The following is a 16798-nucleotide window of genomic DNA, read 5'->3' as shown; positions in this document are numbered from 1 at the left end:
TGCCGCAAAAACTCAGCGGTTACAATGAATTTTTACAGTATGCCACTGCATAGCAATTTGCAGTAGAACTGTTTTTCATGCCACATAATCAGTGCTAAGGCATCCTTACAAGTGGTAAAGAGCGATACATGAATCTGAACATTTGAGAATATCAAAGACGAGATCTACATGAACTTGCAGAAGGACCTCCCCTGGTCTGCTGGGTGTTATAAGAATTGCAACTTTGACACTTGTGTGCAACAATATGAATAATTACTTCAGAAGTTACTCCATAGTCATTGCATAATATTCAAACCTGTTCAAATGACCGACGAGAAAGTGGTGAGGTATTTTCTCCCACGCCACTAATGGGCTCTAAAATATGCCTCCAAATTATACCACATTAACATCAGACAACTTACCATTTTGTTCTGGTAAGCTTCAGGCATTGGAGTCAAAGAAACCTACATGACAAAAAAAAATATCAGAATCCACTCAAGAAACTTAAAAAATCAATTGCCATTGGACGAAAGAAAATTTCAAATATGAGAAATCAAAATTAGCAAAAACACATATAATAAGCTACTCTTTATACAACCCATTGCAAGTTGACTTCAGGATGTTCATCTTGTTGACAATATCTACCTCTCGATCAAGTTTGCCCCACAATTTAGACATATCACAGACAAATTTGGAGCACACTGGACAAGCAAATCTGCAAAGGACAAACAAACATGTTAGAATGGCAAGAAATTTGAAATAAAATTAAAGCTGCTACAAGCTGTGACCACAGATTGCTGAAGAAGGTACCATCAATGGGCATATCAGTGCAAGTATATCTAGTATTGTGTAATAGTATAGGTAGACTGGAAACAAGAGGTTGTGAGCCAGGGCACAAAACAGGCCACATATGAAACTTACTAAAGTGTACCTACACGATAACGCTTTAGCATAGTATTGCGTGTAAAGCCATAGGTGGACAAGAAGGGGATTATTGATCATGTGGAATAAAATCTCAATACAAGGATATGACTATTCCAGAATTATGATAGACATGAGCAAAGCTAATTGATCATTAAGCGAAGTCAACTGATTTTTGATGGACATGAGAAAAGTCAACTTTTTAACTTTTATCATATCAAGCATATCAGGTATTCTACTATAATAAGATATATTGCCATCACATATATAACAACTACAAGTCAGACATGGTACACAAGGCAGGACACTGAAACCACTAATGTTGTTTGTATCAGAGCAAGAGAAAAATAACATAAATGCACCCAGTATAGCTAGGTAATCCGAAGCTAGCTCTAGAAGTGGGTACGGATATCAACTGATTAGAAACAAAATCTTGTGAGTAAGAATGCTTATCATAGCAGAAATCGTTGTAATCTGGTAAGGTCTCATTTCTTTATGGGGTAATGTAAAAGAGTAGTTCTTATGGAAGAGTTCAGATATTTCTTAGGTCAATTTATAAAATTTCATAACACCAACGAGGAGAGTAAAATCTTCAATTGCACCTGAACATGCGTAGAACAGTCAACATTCTATAGCTTGGTTCAGGGTGGGGTGATCCATAAAGCCAGGTTAAGGTTGGGGTGATCCATGTGTGCGTGTCTTTGTGGTACATTGAATCACGAGGGTTCAGATATCTAAATAACTTTAGTCTAAATTATGCTATAAAAAGAAAACTACAATTACTATTGTTGGTCAGGTAAATCCCCTCTGCGGACAGAGGCGATCCCACTAGCCTATAACAGAACTAGCCACAATCAAACCACGCTGCTACGCAAGTTCCTAGTTATGCATCAAAGGTGAATCAAGAAGACCAACCTGGAGTCCAACACTATGATTGAAGCAGAGTTGATATCCCCGCTCCCTCGCTCCAACAGATCATAACCGAATACCTGCACATGCAAAGGAAGAGACAGATACCAACATAAAAACTACCAAGGCACAACTATATTTCAGTCAGAAAGGAAATAAATCAACACATCACCATGATAGATAATGAGATTGGAACTATAATAGCAGTCGCTCATCAATTAATAATAAACAAGAAAAGTTACAACCATTGTTCTGACGTCGACCCTTCTCCTGGCTGGGCGAGTAACTATATGTGTCTTGCAATGCATCTCCTTTCCGGCAGCATAACCTCTCTAGCACTCACTAGCATTCCTCCAAGAACTCAAGAACTCAACATCTAACACTCCATGACTAACGATTATCACTACTATCACTATTCACTAGTACTAGCACTAGCTTGTCCAATGCATAATGACAAGCTTATATAGATGAAGAAGGGAGGAGGATACGATGAACCGGGACACCTTTTGTGGATTTGAAAGCCATTAAAGATGGATATAGGATAAAGCTCGACAAAAGACTGATTTTTTATCTTCAAAAAAGCTCCATGTAATGAAGGAAACAACAGTTGGATGTGCGTTAAGGCAAAAAGCACGACTAAATTTGGTTGGCGCGACTGTTGCTCTAAGACAGGGCGCCAATGGTTGCGCCCTCTTTTGAGGATCTCCATCATTGGCTCGGGTAGGATACTGTGGACTTGCGCCAATGGAAAAAGAGAACTTTTCAGGGATGATCTGCAGAAGGTGTCTTCAGGGAACATGGAGTACATACTCAGGGGAACATAATGCAAGTGTTTTTAGACTTTGTCACTTCTTATAACTCCCAGGATGGGTCCTCCAAGGTACGACAAGAGGAGTAACAAGGATGGTGACAAATTACTGTGTAACAGATGCCCCCTAAAGCATGAAGTCCGAGAGGTGGAGAGGGGTGAAATGCTTTACAAGAACACACATAAGAACACATAAGAGCACATATAGTTACTGCCGCCGAGGAGCTGTATTAAGAGACATGACTGATAGTTCAATTACATAATGTACGTGGTATGGTCACAGCCATCCATAAGAGAGTACATAAATAATATGGATCCATAGTATGGACGCAGCCATCTGGTTAGGATCAATGAATTGACTCAGTTATGGTCGCAGCCATCCAGTGAATGAGTCAAGTATCAAGAATCACGCCTGGATTACAACAGACACAATCTAGGGTCTTGCGCTCCATCTCGACCCGAACAAGAGTACAAGTTCAAGCATGTGAATATATGAGCTGAAGTCGAACATGCATGAACATCGTCTGATTACCAGTCAATAGTGGAAACTGTTAACAGACGCGAGAGGTACCACCAATAATGACAATGGCCCTCAAGGTACTATAGGTACAATCTACGGCGTGTGAATCAATGATCTGAAGTCGAACACCCACAGAATCATTCGATCGGAGGCCAATGATGAAAACCTAACGTCGAACACGAAGAACATGCCATTGAGGCATGCAGGCTCCAAGGCACCGGAAAGGAGTCTCTAGATCAACTTCCTGGATAATGAGTTGAAGTCGACAGGGAGTGACCTTGATCGAAGGTGGGCCATAGTGTTTCCCACATCATCGACACGAGACAGAGAGATAACGTTGTGAATCAAGATTGTGCGAACTATCAGAGGGAGGTTGTTTCTTTGCAGAGGTCAACTTCTCTTGAACATATCGGCGGCACATTAACGAAATTGGCAGTATTTGACATCAACGTATCAAAGGTCATGATGATGAGGCAATGAGTGGATGAGAGGTCAAATAGGGTACCCAAGTCCATGGAAGCAAGTGAAAGATATGAAATGAAATATCCCCACCCCGGACACGAAAGCAGAAAGTGCCATGTTCAAGAGCGACATACTGCCGTTACGGTAATAATTATGGTTCAAAAATTTTCTTTCCCCCCCCCGCCATTTCTGGCGAGTACCCCAGTTATTTTTAACAAGCTTGATGGGGATAGCATATGCTTGTGTTGTGACAAAATCCGATGTCATTAAGTCTTAACGAGTCTGACAAAGGAAGAACTCGGCGTCTTTTCATGTTTAGAGAGTTTGAAAAGACAGCAGAAAAGGAAACTCCAGGGATGTCCTTTTTCGTAAAGTTGTGTCTCTCGGGCCCGAAAAAGTATAAAATAATACCCGAAAGAACCGCTCGATCATTACGATCGAGGAGTAATTTTCATGATTAGTGACTTCGACCTGAAAAAGTAAAAAAGCGGTCAAAACCACGTCGTTTCGTAACCACTAACAAGTTTGAAACGACAAAAACCCGGTAATCTTTTTATGTTTTAACGGTCGACAAAAAGAACTTAAAACGACCGCCCCTTATCACCATTTAACGAGTCAAGAGGAGCGACTCGGCAATCTTTTCCTCTTTAAATGGTCAGAAAAGAGCCGAAAGCGGACCTTGAAGTAACCTTTTTCGTGTTTTACAGAGCTCGAAAAACCGAAAAAAGGAGCTCGTTATGTTGCTTTGAGTGGCACTAATCCCTGTCAACATACAAAAACAGCGTAAAATCCTACTTTGACATAAAAATATTCACAAAAACATGATTTTAATGTGTTTTTTAAGCCAAAAGAAGTTATAAATAGTAAAATAGTAAAAAATAAAATTACTTTTCACTTTTTACCTTGTAAGTTTATCGTTGGAGGGTTTTGGGTGCAAACTTCAACTGCTGATTGCGACCAATCCAAGAGACCATTCGAGCCGCCGTTTGAAACAGGTAAGAGGCCTCATCTTTAGCTCCATTTCTATTCAATTTATTTAATTTTTCTTCCACAGAATGATCTTCTACAAGGAGGATTACAAAAATTAGGGTTGCGCCCATTGGCGCGAGTTTTCCTCACGGGACCGCGCCAATGGGCAAGTTTCTCTAAAGGAGACGCGCCATTGGCGTGACTATTTTGAAAACAATCGCGCCAATTGCGCGAACCGATTTTCACATGATTTTGACCGTTGAACCTGCAATTTTCTTTAATTTTTGGTTTCACCATTGATCTTATGATGTCATTTTGGTGTTTTGGTTGCAGGGATTGGTCAGAATGGCTATAGAATGGAGAGAAAGGGAACATGAGGCCATAGATGCTTTGGCATTAGAAGATGACGCATGCATAAATGCTTTGCAAGATTGTGGCCTGAAAAAATTCTTCCTTACCTCATATCTACGTGCACAGCCCGAGCTACTAAGGTTTATTGTGGATGCCTGGGCTATTGAGGATCAGGTGTTCCGCCTGAAAGACCAGACATTGGAGTTGGATGTCTCTGATGTCTATTTTATTACTGGACTATCTCGGCGGGGTGCACGACCCATCTTGACCGGTAGTAGACCTACTGGGGAAAAGATGGGGGAGGTAATGGCCAGAGTTTGTCCTGGGGCCCATTTTGGATCCAATAGTGCCAAGGTGGACATTGTCACTATCCCAGATTTGGTGCTACGAGTGGTACTATTCACTATCACTCGGACGGCTTGGGTACAGGCACCCCACGAGGCCAGCAAGAATCACTTGCTGCTGGAAACTGAGTGCCTACACCCTACATTATTTGATTGGGCCACGGCAGTAACAACAAATATCAAGAGGCAGCTTACTAAATGTAAGCGTGATGGCAATAAACAGTTCGGATATGGATCCATCATAGTGTCATTTTTCTGGAGCGGCTACCGATATTCCGGATCCCAGGAGGTATAGTGGCAGATCCAGTGCCACGGGAGCCGAGGTTGGCTCGATGGGCACCACTTATGCCCAGAGGAGGTGGGGGCCAGCAGATGGCCTGGAGGCCCGAGTTATTTATTTGGCTCCAACACCAGTTGATCGTCGTGGAGGACTGGCCCTATGCGGGCACTGATTTTACTGGAGATCCAGACCTCCCGCTGCCTGAGGGAGAGGACTGGGACGAGGAGCTAGGTAAGGACCCTTTATGTTTTTAATATTTTAACATATTCAAGTTTTTATAATTCATGTCTATTTCTTACAACACCTATATATATGTATGCAGATGTTGGTGCAGAGCGACCAGCCGACTTGCCTCACAACGTACGGAGAGTACAACCTGTAGCGGACCCTCAGGCAGAGGGTGACGATGATGACCTAGTACAGAACCTCGAGGCACTTACTCGCGGGATCCCAGATTATGGCAGACTGGCGGAGGTGCCTAGAGTGTACCAGAGGCATACGGTGGGAGTATCTACTCGCGTCCATCCTCTGTTGAGACGTTTGGTGCGGGCGGTGACATGTTATCATGAGCATCACCGCGATTAGACGCCTAGGTTTCATTTTTGCACGTTTTTGAGAGACATGTTGTCGACGGCTGTATGAATTTTGGACATGTATTATTTTTTGGATTATGTAATGCACGGGGCGCAAAAATTTTGACACACACGTATATATATACATATGTTCATGGTTCATTATTGTGTTTTCATGTGCTTGCTTACATAATGTTTTAATTACAAATTATGCAGATGTCTATCTAATACATGATTGGCCAATGCATCAGATAACGTGTTTAATTGTCTGGGAACATGTTGATATGTAATAAAAACAAAATGTCTTTCTAACAACCTTACACGTAAATACAACCTTAGTATATGATGGTTTCTGACGGAATATTGCTCGTTGAGCTGGTGGACAACAAGTTGAGAGTCCAGGTTCACTATCAATGCGCGAATACCGAAATTAATTGCTCTAGCAAGTAGCTCGATTACAGCACAGTATTCGGCGACATTGTTAGTAGTACGGCCCAAACACACACCCTGGCAATCTATTAGCTCGCTATGAGGATCGTAGATTACCCATGCCGCAGAAGACAAATCGCGGGTACTGCGGCAGGCACCATCAGCGAAACCAACATAAGGTGCATCCGGCATCTGCACAAGAAGCGAAAAACACAATAAGTGGTAGCTATGTCTCGAAAACTGACACACAATACACTAAAGTACATGTATGTACACAATAAAATGTACCAGCATCACGCATAGTACTTTTTCAAGTAAAGCCCATTTCGGGGCTTCCCAAGAGGGTTTCCTCCATAATCAATCAGCTCGTAGGCCCCTTTCTGCAAGACTCTCTTGACAATATAAGGGCCTAGCCACATAGACTCGAGCTTTCCTGCGCCTAGCTTATCTTTCGCTTGATCATAGAGTAGGACCAAGTCTCCCTCAACGAAAGAACGCGGATGGACGGTCTGATCGAAGTGAGTCTTGACTGGCTTCTTTTGTGTTTCGATGGCCAAAGAGGCCAGGCGACGAGTCTCATCTAACCGTTCTAGGTAAAGAAGGCGTTCTTCTAACGGGGTAGTGTTGGGAAGTAGCTCGACGGCTAATTTCAATGAAGGGATCTCACATTCAATTGGAAGGGTAGCCTCTAGTCCATAAACTAGTTGAAATGGAGTGAAACCAGTGGCATCCTTCACGGAGGTTCGATAAGCCCATAAGGCAGGGAATAACATCAAATGCCAGTTAGATTTATGCACACCAACGATATGTTGAAGCATTGTAACCAAGATTTTATTGACAGCTTCAACTTGACCATTGGACTGAGGGTAGTATGGAGTTGAACTATCGTGTTGCAAGCCTAGCTGGGTTGTTAATTTTGTCATCATACGATTACGGAAATGCTTTCCGTGATCAGTGACAATGGCTTGAGGGACACCGAATCGCGAAATAACATGATTGAATAAAAATTGCGCCGCAGTGTGACCGTCTTCAGTTAATGTAGGCATCGCCTCGGCCCATTTAGTAAAGTAATCGACGGCAACGAGATGATAAACCCATGCCCCCCGGCCGAGCGAGGGTTACAGGTCATATAATCAATGCCCCATTTTGCAAAAGGGCCGACGGAAACCACAGGGTGCAACGGAGCAGAAGGCGCTCGCATTTTCCGCTGGTATATCTGGCACTCATGACAAGAGCGGACGGCAAGGATGCAATCCTTGAAAATAGAGGGCCAAAAATAGCCAGCACGAAGGATTTTTTGGGCTGTAGCATATCCAGACATATGTCTTCCACAAGCACCAGAGTGGCAGTCATTTAGAACCTGTTCAGCTTCCTCTAGGGTAAGACAACGGCGGAGAACGGAGTCTGCACCAAGACGATATAATGTATCTCCAATGATACGGTAGGGTTGAGATTGATGACGAATCCTCCGCCGAGCGTCTTTAGACACATGTTGGCGGAAGGAGGACATTTGCAGATATGTGATGATATCTCCGTACCATGGATCGAGGGTGCTGATGAGGAACATGGTTTCATCTGGAATTTGGTCTTCTGCAGGCGAGGTCGAGGAAGAAGATGGCAAAGAGAAAATTAACTCAGCAAACACAAGGGATTTCCTAGACTTGGCAGTGGTAAATTCCAAGTCAAACTCTTGGAGGATAACAATCCACTTTGAGTATTTGCCCCCTAGTAACTGGCGTGACAATATATATGTCATGGGGTTGCAATCAGAAATCACAGTAGTAGTACGCAAAAGAATATAATGACGGAAGCGTTGTACAGCACAAACTGCGGCTAGTGCCAACTTTTCGATATAAGCATATCGAGTTTCCGTGTCTAACAGGTTGCGGCTAAGATAGTAAATAACATGTTCAGTGTTATCATCATCAGTTTGGACAAGAACCATGCCGATAGTGCTATCGGCGGCAACCAAATACAAGGTGTAGTCACGATAATAATTCGGAGGACGAAGCAATGGAGCAGAAACAAGTAAACTCTTGAGACGTTCAAATGATTCCTGAGCTGTGGCATCCCAATGGAAAGGGATATCATGCTTCAGTAATCGCGTAAAACCTTTAGCTACCTCGGCATAGTTGGGAACAAAACGGCGTAAAAAATTGGCTTTCCCCTGCAAACTTTGCAACTGATGCAAAGAATTTGGGGGAGGGAGATTGACGATAGCTTCGACTTTAAGGGGATCCAAACGGATGCCTTCTCTAGAAACGATAAAACCGAGAAGTCTGCCAGATTCAACGCAGAAGACACATTTGTGGGGATTTAGCCGGATTCGGTAGTACCGACAGCGAAGAAAGATTTCGCGAAGGTGTTTAGGGTGGTCCTGACGTTTAGCTGAATGAGCAGGAAGATCATCCAGATAAGGTTGCACAATATGCCGAATGTCATGAAATGCATAATACATTGCGCGTTGGAAGGCAGCACCGACATTTTTAAGACCGAAAGGGAGCTTTTTATAGGCAAAAGTTCCCCATGGGCAAATAAAGGCCGTTTTGTGTTGATCAGCGGGAGCAATATTGATCTGGTTATAACCAGAGAAACCATCCATAAAAGAATACATTTCACTGCCAGCACACTCGTCAATGATCTGATCAATGAATGGTGTGGGAAAATTATCTTTAGGACAGGCTTTGTTTATATCACGATAATCGACACAAACCCGGATTGTACCTTGTTTTTTAGTTACAGGGACAATGTTAGAAACCCAATCTGTAAGAGGAATAGGGTAAATAAAACCGGCGTTAAGAAGCTTTTCTACTTTGGCCTTAATCGCCGCAGCCTTCCGAGGGTGTACAGGGCGTAGACGTTGACGAACAGGCTTAGCATCTGGGTACGTGATTATTTCATGCATCACTATACTAGAATCAATGCCAGGCATTTCTTCATAGGACCATGCGAAAACATCACGAAATTCACGAAAAAGTTCGGAATAAAGTTGAATCTCCTCTGGAGTACAAGTGACTCCGATGTGGAGATGCTCGACTATCCCAGGTTTAACAGAGATGTCGAGGGGTTGGGTGCGTGTAATGTTTTCCATATTTCCTTCAGAAAAAACCTAATCAATTTGAATAGGCGTTTGAAGGATTTGTGATGGGAGACAAGGAGCAAACCGCTCGAGGCATGTCAGAAAATGCTGCGAGGCAGGGAGAAATGAGGAACGATGTTGAGAACTATACCAGGGAGGTTCCTCCAGAGACATAGTCTCAATAATAGCTTCGTCGGAGAGGAATATTTCTCCTAGAGAATCCGAAGAAGCCTCATCTAGGAGTCCTGAGGATAGAGTAAGCGCAGAGGAGGGAGCCGAGGCAACAATGATTTCAGCATAATTAAACTCGGCAGGACTCAATGGCATCTGGTCGCCCCAGGAATCTACTTGGTCTATGGGGGGTACGAGCCACGGATCAGAACCAGTAGCGATCATATTAACAGAGGCGACATTTAGAGGAGGGAGTGGAAAAACACCCATAAGATCAGGATCTTTGAAAAGTCCAGCTCCCAGAGTCTTAGGTAATTTGGAGGTATGGTCCACGAATGGGATGGTGCCTTCGGAAGAAGAAGCAAAAAAGGAGAGCTGGTCAACGGTAACGATCTTACCTTGATGAGGGAAACGGATGATTCGGAAAAAAGAGGAAGCAACAGCTTGCATTGCGTATATCTAGCTACATCCGAGAAGGAGGTTGTAGGTTAGAGTAGCATCAACTACTTCAACTTCCATCTCGACCGTCTTCCCTTCCAAAGAAATTGGTAAATGTTGGAGTATACCATAAGGACGCGACGCTCTTCCATCAAAAGCTTCCAAGGTAGTGGGAGATTGGCTCAATGTCGGAGATCCAATAGCTTTCCAACAGGCAACAGACATGATGCAAGTCGAGGCACCTTCATCAATAACTGTACGATGAATTGTCTTGGAATCAATAATTACCTGTATGAGGAAGGCGATTTGGGGAGGCAGTCTTTGAGTGTGGTGTTCTAAGTCAAAAGTTATTAAATCCGAATCGGCCGGGTCTATGCCACCAATGGCAGATAGCATGGACTTCCTCTGAGAAGGGCAACTCTGGAGAACCTCTAAAGAGGACATAGCCGACGGAGTCTGTGCTAAGTCTTCAACGATGTTGTAGTGCTGTGCAGCACGAGCATTCGGATTATACGAGGATTTCCGGAGTACTCCTTTTGGAGGGGGTCGAAGAGGCGTTTCAGTGGTAGGTCTCTCGATGTGGAGTGGACCTGAACTGAACGGGGCATCACTTGGGGGAACCTCAGGCTCCTTCCCGGCAGATGACGGATAATCTTTCGTTCGAGTACTGATATTAATGGGTATTGTACCAGCCATAAACACTTGAGAACCAAAGGAAGAGGGAGGCTGAGTAGGGTCAGCCACCGTTTGAGTTTTTTGAGTGTGTTGGGTGGGAAAGGGCTCTTTGAGCAACGCAGGAGTCCCAGAGGTGCCTTTTAACAAACGACTAACTTCGGACCGCCTCGGGCAATCCTTGGTAAAGTGATCTTCATCGCAAATAAGACAAGGATATTTGGGTTTTCCTTTAGTGCCGTCCTCGGATTGAGGTTTTGGGGTTTCCTGCTTAGGCTGTTCCGGCTTATTTTTCACTTTCCCTTCTTTCTTCTCTTTCAAAGCCTTGTTCGCCGTATTAGATTGGACGACATTAACCTCAGAAGTAACATTCGAACCAGGCGATGCCTGGGAAGGTTGTCCATTCGAAGCAGATGTTTTTTGCTTTGCAGGGTTCGTCGAATTTTTCTTTGAGGATGAATTAACCGAACCAATGATACCGTCAACAGTGGGTGTTGGCGGGGCTTTAGATGTTCCTTGTCTTGGGACATCAGGCAGATAATCATATAATGTACCTGACTGAGAATAAACCAAGTCAAGGTACTGAGCTCGAGCAATAGCTTGCTCTTCAGTGACACACGCCCCCATGGCGATATCCCGAGCTATCGGAGGCACGAACGAAGTCGTAAACCAATCGGTAAGAAGCTGGTCGGGAATCCAAAATTTGATCATATGACTACGCCATCTCCATTCATGGATATGATAAGAGATATGCGTAGCCGTCGTTTGTCTTAAAGAAGTGAGGAGGTACGTACCCGTTTCGTATCGAATGGGTAACTGGAAGTGGGTAAGAAATACCATAGCCAAAGAATTGAAATCTTGAAAGGACCCGCGATGAAGTTCGATATACCACTTAGCGGCAGAGCCAGTGAGAGTCCTTTGAAAAAGGCGAAGCCGAATTGAATCGTCAAGCCACGAATTAGATGAACACCACAAATGATAGGTCATAACATGGGCTTGTGGGTCTTCATTGGCTTTACCATCGAATTTTGGACAGTCACCAGGTATTTTAGTTGGAACTGGAGGCCAATAAGGATTATGAAGAATAGGATCATTGGTTAATTTGGATACATCTGGTAATTCTAAAGTCGCTAAGAATGTAATTGAGGATTGAAAGGCATCTGGGGCTGTTGGTAGGGTGGAGCAGCAGGGTTCCAGCGAGGTGGTGGTTGCCCCCATAGAGTTTGTCCAGAAGGATTTGGCCCCATAGTGGATTGGCCATAGGGATTTGTATAGTGCCCCCCAGCATAAGGATTACAAAATGATGCTACAGGTGTGTCGTATTGTTGTTGATAAGTTTGCGAGGGATTCGCTTGCGGTTGCTTGTAGTTCTGGTATGGGGCAAACGAAAATTTCCCTTGAGGTTGTTGGTAGCCATACAGTGGTGGGGCTCCGAATTGAGTTGAAGGACCAGGCTGGGTTGGATAAAAAGTTTGTGATTGAGACACAGCCTACATTTGAAGACCAGATGGGTATTGGGGTCCCATTTGGGGCCACGGACCGGATTGAGCAATGTTAATAGACTGTCCTACGGGTTGGGCCATTTGGCCGGAAGGAAAACCTTGTTGATAGTGAGGTTGGCCGATCTGTCCAGAAGGTTGTACCTGCTGATACTGAGGTTGGCCTACCTGTTGGAACTGTTGTTGCACAGTTGAAGGTTGTCCTAGCAAACTAGATGGTTGAGGAGTCTGGGCAGTTGGTTGGCTCAACTGTGTTTGAGGCTGACCAACCTGCCCAGAGGGTTGTGAATACTGGACAGTAGGTTGACTAAGTGGTTGAGTAACTTGTAGTGGTTGAGTAACTTGTCCAGATATTGGACTATACTGGACATTGGATTGGTTTGGGTTAATAGTTTGTTGACCACTTTGTCCAATGGGATAGCCCTGCTAGATACCAGGTTGGACTTGTTGAAAAGACGACTAACCTGAGTTACCAGAGGAAAAAGGAGCAGCAGTAACGAAAGGGTTTCCATGAAAAGATTGCCCTGGTTGGTCTTGGGGGGGTTGTATTGGAGATTGCGCAGATAAAACTTGACCACCATGGAAAGAGGTGGAGGTCCAATCAATTGACAATGGGACCGATACCTCAACAACCGGTTGAGATGACAAATATGGATCATATGGCTCCTGTATTGGGACATTTGTCATGGGGTCAAAGACTCCAAACAAAGAAGCTGAGGGACGACTAGAAATAGGAGTCGAAGGGGCTGCACACACCGTTGGAGCGGTTGTGACGAAGGGAACAGATAGACTGCGACTTGGTGGAGGAAAAGGCTCCGTAGTAGGAAAAGTGTGTGATGACCAAATGGGACCTGTGAACGGAGTTCCAGAAGGCGTAGCATCTCTCAAAGCTTTATAGCCCAGTGGTAAATTTGTAGTAGCAGGTGTACTACTAACATGTATAGGGTCCGTTGAGATGGGAATTTCACCGCTCGTTGCAACAGACTCATCGGTCGTTGTCGGGGACAAATCATCCATGTCAGATGAAAAAGGTGGGACTGACGCACGAGGGGAAGTATGGTCCCAAAAAGGGGCACCGTCCTCAAAAGATTCCCACGTAGGGTTCAAATGAAACTGGTAAGTCTCGTCACCTGGGGCACGAGAACTAAGTGGTTGTATGCTCAGGACCACAGGGAGACTCACAACCAATGTTTCGGTGGAAGACGAAACTAGTGATTCCGCCAGGATGAAACTTACGAAATCTACCAAGACAATCCCTACTTCGGACTGACACAAACAAAAGCTAATTGGGTAGATGTTATCGTGGTCAATAAATTTTAAGACACTGAACTTAACCTTTTCATTTTTTAAGAGTCGAGAAAAGGATAAAAGATGACTCTAGTCTCCTTCAAATATTTAATGAGCACGAAGTGACAAGACGCTCACAGGCACCTTTTCGTTTAGGGAGTCCGAAAAGGATCAAAAGTGACTGCTCTGGAATTCTAGGTAGAAGGTGTGCCAAACTTTTCGCAAAACCACAGAATACTTTTTAGGGTACGGGTGGTCAATCTTCGTGAATGCTGTGTTCACTGCATTGCGAATCGTAGGGCGGCTGACATGGCTTCCTATGGATAAAGGCTTTATTCCTATAGGGGTCTCCCAATATATACTCGACGGTACGTGGGAGCACAGTTCGTATTGGCACCTATCGTTTCACCGTGGAGGAATCACCCAACCACTCGACGATAAACTACCAGGTTCAAAGACGCCGGAACACATCTCTAACCTAGACCTCTAGAGTGTTTGCGTTATGTTCCAATGCGTTGTTATGTTCATTGAGTTCATTTTAAAGTTTATCTTTGATTATGTTTCAGTTTTTTGGTCCTACCGTATGTGATATCTCAAAAAATTCTTACATGCAAACTATATGCCAAAATTAAATCATTTGATTCGATGAATTCTATCTACAGGAGGGTTGAGATCTTTTTCACAAACGAAATAATCACCTCAACAAACAACAAAGATCCTAATGCAGCTACTAACAAGAAACAAAATTTTTCTTTTTCTTTTTAATAGCAACAAATAACAATAAATGCTAACTACTATGATGCAAGAGATTTTTTGTTTTTCTTTCCTTTAAGATGGCATGATGCATGTAAAAAAATTCTAAGAGATATGCACAATCCAAGTTGAGTCAATGAAATAGAACCAATTCTGAAACACCAAAATGAACCATGCAAGCAAGGAAAAACACAAAGACTAGTGAACTCCAAAGAGGCTAGAAGTGAAGTATTCAGAGTATAGAAGATCAAGATTTAACAAAGTACTGGATAGGAGCAGAACACAACCAACAAGCTGACTAGATAATCAAGAGATCGAAACTTCCCACAGAAGGCTAGAAATGCAAAGTCACTAGATATCCTAGGGCTGAGACGGAAATCAATAGAAATGAGCAAACAACTGAGGGATACAGGCTAAGACCAGTCAAGCAGAGGTTCAACACAGTTCCAGAGGCTGAAAGAGATATAAAAAGAGACTGAAAGAGCTTTCCACCCACACACAGGCAAAATTTACAGAGTTGGCATGACTGTTAGCCTGCAACTTGCGCTACCACAGGATTGGCGCGAGTTACTTTTTAGCAACATGCGCCAACTGGCGCGACTGTCAGAGAAATAGCCGCGCCAATTAAGCTTGCCAACTAAAAAAAAATAAATGATACGACCTCAGGTCGGGTTGACAGTGCTCAGATGGGTCAAACAGTAAAGAGTAAACTCAAAACTGACTCAGGAAGCTCATTCACTCAAGCAAGCAGAAGAAAATTAACATGCAAGACAAAAATCAACTAGCTTCTCCCCAGCGGAGTCGCCAATTTGTTGGTCAGGTAAATCCCCTCTGCGGACAGAGGCGATCCCACTAGCCTATAATAGAACTAGCCACAATCAAACCACGCTGCTACGCAAGTTCCTAGTTATGCATCAAAGGTGAATCAAGAAGACCAACCTGGAGTCCAACGCTATGATTGAAGCAGAGTTGATATCCCCGCTCCCTCGCTCCAACAGATCATAAACGAATACCTGCACATGCAAAGGAAGAGACAGATACCAACATAAAAACTACCAAGGCACAACTATATTTCAGTCAGAAAGGAAATAAATCAACACATCACCATGATAGATAATGAGATTGGAACTATAATAGCAGTCGCTCATCAATTAATAATAAACAGGAAAAGTTACAACCATTGTTCTGACGTCGACCCTTCTCCTGGTTGGGCGAGTAACTATATGTGTCTTGCAATGCATCTCCTTTCCGGCAGCATAACCTCTCTAGCACTCACTAGCATTCCTCCAAGAACTCAAGAACTCAACATATAACACTCCATGACTAACAATTATCACTACTATCATTATTCACTAGTACTAGCACTAGCTTGTCCAATGCATAATGACAAGCTTATATAGATGAAGAAGGGAGGAGGATACGATGAACCAGGACACCTTTTGTGGATTCGAAAGCCATTAAAGATGGATATAGGATAAAGCTCGACAAAAGACTGATTTTTTATCTTCAGAAAAGCTCCATGTAATGAAGGAAACAACAGTTGGACGTGCGTTAAGGCAAAAAGCACGACTAAATTTGGTTGGCGCGACTGTTGCTCTAAGACAGAGTGCCAATGGTCGCGCCCTCTTTTGAGGATCTCCATCATTGGTGCAGGTAGGATACTGTGGACTTGCGCCAATGGAAAAAGAGCACTTTTTAGGGATGATCTGCAGAAGGTGTCTTCAGGGAACATGGAGTACATACTCAGGGGAACATAATGCAAGTGTTTTTAGACTTTGTCACTTCTTATAACTCCCGGGATGGGTCCTCGAAGGTACGACAAGAGGAGTAACAGGGATGGTGACAAATTACTGTGTAACAACTACGCTAAACAGATAAGTGTGACCTACCTCAAAACACACAGGGCAGTTGTGGTGCATTGCTTTTTCCACACAAGGGTCGCAATCCTTCAAGCGGATAGAGTGGCAACATCCTAGAAAAAGGTACATGAGCAAATAAATCATTCTCGCACTACAATGAAACAAGGGAAGAAAAGGTGATAATTTGAGAAGTCATAAAGAACATGCCACATTTATAACAGTGGAAGAAATTATCGTTGCCGCCAGTTCTGAAAACCAGCACAAGTAGCTAAATTCAAAGGCAAGAAATACATCTAATACATTTCACAATAGCATGAAAGATTACTTTACAAGAGAGCAAGAAACATCAAAGGAAAAAGAGAAAAGCATACCTGCAAATTCCACATCCGTCACAGTGGTATTGCTATTTTGAGTCCTGGAAACCAAAGTGGCAAGTACAATTAGAACCAAAAGCGTATACATCCAAACCATCTTTTTATAATTTTGTAAGAGTGAA

At 43.4% G+C, this 16798-nt stretch overlaps 1 long non-coding RNA gene across 2 annotated transcripts; it reads right to left on the bottom strand.

Annotated features, from left to right (window-relative positions):
• Positions 1-204: 204 nt before the first annotated feature.
• Positions 205-16794, bottom strand: LOC149259719 (uncharacterized). 2 transcript variants are annotated; one of them, XR_016247631.1, is made up of 4 exons: positions 16674-16794; positions 16333-16550; positions 625-694; positions 205-443 (listed from the first exon to the last, which is right to left on the bottom strand). It is a non-coding gene; the product is annotated as an uncharacterized LOC149259719 (long non-coding RNA). The 2 variants fall into 2 exon arrangements; XR_016247630.1 differs by lacking the exon at positions 16674-16794 and having other exon boundaries at positions 16333-16616.
• Between the last annotated feature and the right edge of the window lie 4 nt (positions 16795-16798).

The sequence above is a fragment of the Pinus tabuliformis genome, chromosome 6 (assembly GCF_031772625.1).
Source record: "Pinus tabuliformis cultivar Carrire ecotype Pingquan chromosome 6, CPIR1, whole genome shotgun sequence".
Taxonomy (NCBI): domain Eukaryota; kingdom Viridiplantae; phylum Streptophyta; class Pinopsida; order Pinales; family Pinaceae; genus Pinus; species Pinus tabuliformis.
Note: the sequence above shows the minus strand (reverse complement) of the source record. Positions and strands in the feature narration are given on the sequence as shown.